At 46.2% G+C, this 6,650-nt stretch overlaps 3 non-coding genes and 6 pseudogenes across 3 annotated transcripts; all 9 read right to left on the bottom strand.

Moving 5' to 3' along the window:
* Window positions 1-145: 145 nt before the first annotated feature.
* On the bottom strand, window positions 146-264 carry LOC125290798. The gene has a single exon (XR_007192882.1). It is a non-coding gene; the product is annotated as a 5S ribosomal RNA (ribosomal RNA).
* Window positions 265-332: 68 nt separating this feature from the next.
* On the bottom strand, window positions 333-451 carry LOC125290799 (annotated as a pseudogene).
* A 4,092-nt stretch (window positions 452-4,543) lies between these two features.
* On the bottom strand, window positions 4,544-4,663 carry LOC125290795 (annotated as a pseudogene).
* A 66-nt stretch (window positions 4,664-4,729) lies between these two features.
* Window positions 4,730-4,848, bottom strand: LOC125290797. Its single transcript, XR_007192881.1, has one exon. It is a non-coding gene; the product is annotated as a 5S ribosomal RNA (ribosomal RNA).
* Window positions 4,849-4,912: 64 nt separating this feature from the next.
* On the bottom strand, window positions 4,913-5,030 carry LOC125290794 (annotated as a pseudogene).
* A 63-nt stretch (window positions 5,031-5,093) lies between these two features.
* LOC125290792 lies at window positions 5,094-5,212 on the bottom strand. Its single transcript, XR_007192880.1, has one exon. It is a non-coding gene; the product is annotated as a 5S ribosomal RNA (ribosomal RNA).
* A 253-nt stretch (window positions 5,213-5,465) lies between these two features.
* Window positions 5,466-5,582, bottom strand: LOC125290793 (annotated as a pseudogene).
* Window positions 5,583-5,829: 247 nt separating this feature from the next.
* LOC125290800 lies at window positions 5,830-5,947 on the bottom strand (annotated as a pseudogene).
* Window positions 5,948-6,009: 62 nt separating this feature from the next.
* LOC125290796 lies at window positions 6,010-6,126 on the bottom strand (annotated as a pseudogene).
* Between the last annotated feature and the right edge of the window lie 524 nt (window positions 6,127-6,650).

Genomic DNA, 6,650 nt, shown 5'->3' with positions numbered 1-6,650 from the left:
CCAAGTACTAACCAGGCTCGACGCTGCTTAGCTTCGAGATCAGGCGAGAGCTGGCGTGCTCAGCGTGGTATGGCCGTGGCGACTACTCAACCACTGGACACGTTCATCAACCTCAACCGCTCTGCCTGCACAAGCAAGCAAAAAAGGCTTACAGCACCTGGTATTCCCAGGCGGTCTCCCATCCAAGTACTAACCAGGCCCGACGCTGCTTAGCTTCCGAGATCAGACGAGAGCTGGCGTGCTCAGCGTGGTATGGACGTAAGCGTTTTACTACTCAACCACTGACACGTTCATCAACCTCAACCGCTTCTGCCTGCAATAAGCAAGCAAAATGCTTACAGCACCTGGTATTCCCAGGCGGTCTCCCATCCAAGTACTAACCAGGCCCGACGCCATGTAGCTTCCGAGATCAGACGAGAGCGGGCGTGCTCAGCGTGGTATGGCCGTAAACGATTACTCGACAACTCGGACACGTTCATCAACCTCAACCGCTCTGCCTGCACAAGCAAGCAAAACGCTTACAGCACCTGGTATTCCCAGGCAAATGCTCCTCCAAGTACATAAAGAGATCGGCAGCCGTCCAATGGTTGAGCAATGCTGAGCAGAGTTGAGCAGCGATCAGCCAATGGTTGAGCAATGCTGAGCAGAGCTGAGCGCTCAACAGACCAATCATTGAGCGAGGATCGGAAAACGTCATTTGAGACTGAGCTGCATTAGAAAAATACTGGCGGCCATCTTTATTTATTGCGGTCGGCGTTGTGACAGATCGGACTATTTTTTTCACTCTCAGGTAAGTTTGGTGTAATTATGTGCAAAGTAATGACTGAAACTCTATATATTTTTGGATAATTTGCCTGAATTTGCCTGAGGTTTTACATGACAATCTCGTTAGCGCCGTACTGACACTCATTTTCTGTCACCAATTGGCTAGGCTAACACCGCTTGTTTACATTAAAATAGCTAGGTTCGATCTCTCTGATATGCGTTTAAAATGTGATCAGACTATTGATTTTACATGTTGAGGCATTGAAGAATGTATTACTACTGTGTGGACTCGAAATGTAAAGCTGAAATATGCTTTAGATCGTTAGAATATCAACCGCTACATTAGAATGCTAAATGCATTGAAAATGAATGAATGAGCTACCAATCGCCACTGTAATGACCTGACGATCACTGGAAATACTTTAAAAACGTGATCAGACACTCTAGCTCACTTCTTAAGACCATAGAGATGGTGTTACAACAGTGTGGAGTTGAAATTCGATGTGTAAATATGCTTTAGAAGTGTAAACATGTCAACCCTTACGATTTGCATGCTAAAAACAAAGTGATGAATGAATGGGCTGTTTTTAGTTACTACTTTTACGAGGGCTGCAGGGTCTCTAAAATGTATTTAAGCCCTCATCTGATCATCTGGCTAGCATGTTTAGACTTTGTAGATGTTGTTACTACAGTGTGGAGTCGAGATAATTCGAGGTCTAAATATGCTTTAGATGTGTCAACACAACACCTGATTTTTAAGCTGTTTTTTTAATCTCACGGGATGTGTGTGTGTCTTCAAAATGGATTCTGTATGGTTGTATGGTAGCTGTATGCAGGTGGGTTGTAGTAGTCATGTGTCATTGCAAAGCCATCTAAAATAATATGGCCATATTTAAATAGACACCAGAATAAATAAGGAGCTTGCAATTCGTTGTGTTTTACAGGATCCCACTGGCATACAACTGTAAGTTACTGTGAAGGTGGTGGTGCTCAATGGCGTTGGGCAGGTGCCGGCGAGGCAGTGACTCCTTGGAGGGTTGCACGACACATGTACAATGAATGACATTCCTTCAGAAAGATGTGGAATTACGGCATTCCAAGTGAGTAATTAAAAAACCCACTTTAATATAAAAAAATTTCTATCAATAATGCATTTTATTTCATAGCTTTAGTACATCATCTCTGCAAAGCATATACAATGATACATAAAATGGTCGTGTGCTCTGTCAGGTGTACCTGATTGCATTTGCTGTGCAGTGGAACAGCCGCATGGAATCACTCTGGGTTGCGGGTGGTCAGGGTCGGCAGATGTCATGTATGGATGCACGGCAGATCCAGCGCATCAATCAGCAAGCTGAGGTGCTCTTCGGCAACGATCATGTTCCAGAGCCCAACTTCGCTGCTCCTATGCCCTACCCTGATGAATACAAGGACCCAGAGCTCCTTGGTGTTGAGTATGCCATGTGCCAGTCAACCAGCTTCACTGCAGGGGATTACTATGCCAAGAAAGGTAAAAAACTTAATCACACACTTAAACAATAGACATACATATGAAGCAAGGATATCCCTACAGTTTTCTTGCATAATTCTAGCAAATTCCAGCCAACATGGTATAAAGTTAACTTTTCATTTTATGAAATAAAGAAACCGTGCATGTTATTGGCATATCTGTGTATGAATGAATCTACAAGTGGTTGTTGCAACTGCCTGGACACATCTGTGATTTGTACAATTGCATATTTGCAGCTGAAGAAGAGCAGTCCCGTGAAGAAGACGAATCGACTGGACAAAGTGAAGAGGAGATGGCAGATGAGGGGGTTGACATGTCTACCGAGTCAGACAAGGATCCTATTGACAGCATCTGTAGGAAACATGCCATCCCTACACAAGCAGAACAGGTGGAGGAGGTGGAGGAGGACAGTCCTGCTCTGCAGGATGTGCTGATGACCCAGGGACATCTGCATCTGCCAGGAATAGAGGAAGTGTAGGCATGGGCTTTGCTGCTTCTACAACTGGCAGACAACAGTGACCACCACCTAGTGCCAGCTGATCTCAGGCAGAAGATTGCTACTGCTGGCAGTTCTCGAGCATGACAAGACTACTGTCAACTTTGTGAAAAAAAGTACGAATCTAGGTGGGGGCTACACCCTGTTTGGCCGGTGTCTTGGGGCTGACACATCCGAGACCAGAGCTGCCCAGAAGACAAAGTTTGGCTGGATGAAATACCCTCATGGAAGCACAGGTGACGGAGGACAGTCGTCTGTTGTACCTCGCCATTAAAATAAAAAAAAAAAAAAATCGTCCACCAGCCAGTCACCTCTTCTCCCCCAGTAAAATTACAACTGCAATAAAGGGGCTATATAAACTTACTGCACAACTTAATGCACATACTGCACATATCTGTCTTCATGGTTCATACTGAATATCCATATTTATTCTGTTTTTCTTATAATGTATATTCTGTTAATACACTGAATATATCTATATTATTCTTTCTACTATTATACTGTTACTGCTACTACATTGCACATATCTGTACATGTTGTTTACATTTGGGTCGTTTAAGAGGGGTGTAAAGACATTCCTGTTCAACATGCACTTAGTTCTTTAAGCGCTTCTTATGCGTTATGGTTTGTATAATATTGTTTTATTTCCATTAGGCTGTTGATTAATTTGACATTATTGTTTATTATTGATATTCTCCTTCATGTAGTTTTACCATGTCATTGTTTTTATATTATTGATTGAATGGACATTATTGTTAATTATTGCTTTTTCCCCTCATTTTCATTGTTTATTTATTTAGGCTATTGATTGAATTGTCATTGTTGTTTATTGTTCCTATTCTCCTTATTATAGTTTGATCAACATTCTAATCTGTTCCCTGTTAAATTTTAAATATTATGTTGTTTTTGTATTTGTGTGTCGCTTTGGACAAAGGCCTCTGCCAAATCCCATTACCATAACTATGTTGTTCATACATTGTTTATGTTACATAGCCATATTTATTCTGCTCTTATAAAGTAACTGCTAATACACTGCACATATTTATACTTAGTTTATATTACTCTAAACCACCTTCTGTAAACCAACTGTATACTACTGTCTACACTGCACTATATTTCTTATCCTGTCTATGTACCACCTGTCTATACTTTATCACATGGCACTTTTCTGCTTTTTTTGCACTTCTGGTTAGACGCAAACTGCATTTTGTTGTCTTTGTACTTGTACTCTGCACAATGACAATAAAGTTGAATGTAATCTAATCCACTCTGGTCTTTCCATTCCTCTGCCCAATCTTAATGAGAAATCCATATCAAATTTAGAAAAAAAAAAGGGGAGAGAAAAAGGCCAACTACACAATAATGTGACAATTGCACACTTTTCCATTTTACTATATGAATCTCATCAGCTACATCAACTCAAATTATGAAAATAATAAACAAAACATGCAGCAGACTCGTGGATTTCAATAAACTAGGCCTTGTACATGATAATTTCTGTAAATAACATTTCCAGACGTTGACCACCAGATGGAGCCATCCGTTTTGATCTTTTTCGATCGATCCCAGGGTTGAGCAATATGTACTTGGGGGGGTCATGAGCCATTCCCAGGCGGTCTCCCATCCAAGTACTAACCAGGCCCGACGCTGCTTAGCTTCCGAGATCAGACGAGAGCAGGCGTGCTCAGCGTGGTATGGCCGTAGTTTATTACTCAACCACTTTCGGACACGTTCATCAACCTCAACCGCTCTGCCTGCACAAGCAAGCAAAACGCTTACAGCACCTGGTATTCCCAGGCGGTCTCCCCATCCAAGTACTAACCAGGCCCGACGCTGCTTAGCTTCCGAGATCAGACGAGAGCGCTGGCTCTCAGCGTGGTATGGCCGTAGTTTATTACTCAACCACTTTCGGACACGCTCATCAACCTCAACCGCTCTGCCTGCACAAGCAAGCAAAACGCTTACAGCACCTGGTATTCCCAGGCGGTCTCCCAATCAAGTACTAACCAGGCCCGACGCTGCTTAGCTTCCGAGATCAGACGAGAGCGGGCGTGCTCAGCGTGGTATGGCCGTAAGCGATTACTCAACCACTCGGACACGTTCATCAACCTCAACCGCTCTGCCTGCACAAGCAAGCAAAACGCTTACAGCACCTGGTATTCCCAGGCGGTCTCCCATCCAAGTACTAACCAGGCCCGACGCTGCTTAGCTTCGAGATCAGACGAGAGCTGGCGTGCTCAGCGTGGTATGGCCGTAGTTACTCAACCACTCGACATCGCTTCATCAACCTCAACCGCTCTGCCTGCACAAGCAAGCAAAAAACGCTTACAGCACCTGGTATTCCCAGGCGGTCTCCCATCCAAGTACTAACCAGGCCCGACGCTGCTTAGCTTCCGAGATCAGACGAGAGCGGGCGTGCTCAGCGTGGTATGGCCGTAAGCGATTACTCAACCACTCGGACACGCTTCATCAACCTCAACCGCTCTGCCTGCACAAGCAAGCAAAACGCTTACAGCACCTGGTATTCCCAGGCGGTCTCCCCATCCAAGTACTAACCAGGCCCGACGCTGCTTAGCTTCCGAGATCAGACGAGAGCTGGCGGCTCAGCGATGGTATGGCCGTAGTTTATTACTCAACCACTGGACATCGCTTCATCAACCTCAACCGCTCTGCCTGCACAAGCAAGCAAAAATGCGCTTACAGCACCTGGTATTCCCAGGCGGTCTCCCATCCAAGTACTAACCAGGCCCGGCGCTGCTTAGCTTCCGAGATCAGACGAGCGGGCGCGCTCAGCGTGGTATGGCCGTAGTTTATTACTCAACCCTCGACACGCTCATCAACCTCAACCGCTCTGCCTGCACAAGCAAACAAAACACTTACAGCACCTGGTATTCCCAGGCGGTCTCCCCATCCAAGTAGTAACCAGGTCCGACGCTGCTTAGCTTCCGAGATCAGACGAGCGAGCGGCGTTGCTCAGCGGGTATGGCCGTAAGCGATTACTCAACCACTGGACACGCTTCATCGACCTTCAACCGCTTGCCTGCACAAGCAAGCAAAACGCTTACAGCACCTGGTATTCCCAGGCGGTCTCCCATCCAAGTACTAACCAGGCCCGACGCTGCTTAGCTTCCGAGATCAGACGAGAGCGGGCTTGCCAGCGTGGTATGGCCGTAGTTTATTACTCAACCACTGACATCGCTTCAACTCAACCCGCTTCTGCCTGCACAAGCAGGCAAAACGCTTACAGCACCTGGTATTCCCAGGCGTCTCCCATCCAAGTACTAACCAGGCCCGACGCTGCTTAGCTTCCGAGATCAGATGCAGAGCTGGCGTTCAGCGTGGTATGGCCGTAGTTTATTACTCAACCACTGGACACGCTCATCAACTCAACGGGCTTCTGCCTGCACAAGCAGGCAAACGCCAGCACCTGGTATTCCCAGGCGTCTCCCATCCAAGTACTAACCAGGCCCGACGCATTAGCTTCCGATCAGAGATCGTGCTCAGCGGGTATGGCCGTAAGTTGCATTACTCAACCACTGACACGCTCATCAACCTCAACTGCCTGCCTGCACAAGCAGGCAAAACGCTTACAGCACCTGTTATTCCTGGTATGTCTCCCATCCATACTAACCAGGCCCGACGCAGCTTTAGCTTCCGGTGATCAGGCGTGCTCAGCGCGGGTATGGCCGTAGTTTATTACTCAACCACTGGACACGCCTATCAACCTCAATCAAGTTTGCCTGCACAATGGGCAGGCAAACGCTTACAGCACCTAAGTTATTCCCAGGCGATTGGCCATCAAGTACTAACCAGGCTGACGCTGCTTAGCTTCGAGATCCAGGCGAGGCGAGGCCTCAGCGTGGAAGTATGGCCGCAGCA

The sequence above is a fragment of the Alosa alosa genome, unplaced genomic scaffold, assembly GCF_017589495.1.
Source record: "Alosa alosa isolate M-15738 ecotype Scorff River unplaced genomic scaffold, AALO_Geno_1.1 AALO_1.0_unplaced_904, whole genome shotgun sequence".
NCBI classification, from domain to species: Eukaryota; Metazoa; Chordata; class Actinopteri; order Clupeiformes; family Clupeidae; genus Alosa; species Alosa alosa.
The sequence above is the reverse complement of the archived record's forward strand: the minus strand, read 5'-3'. Positions and strand labels throughout refer to the sequence as shown.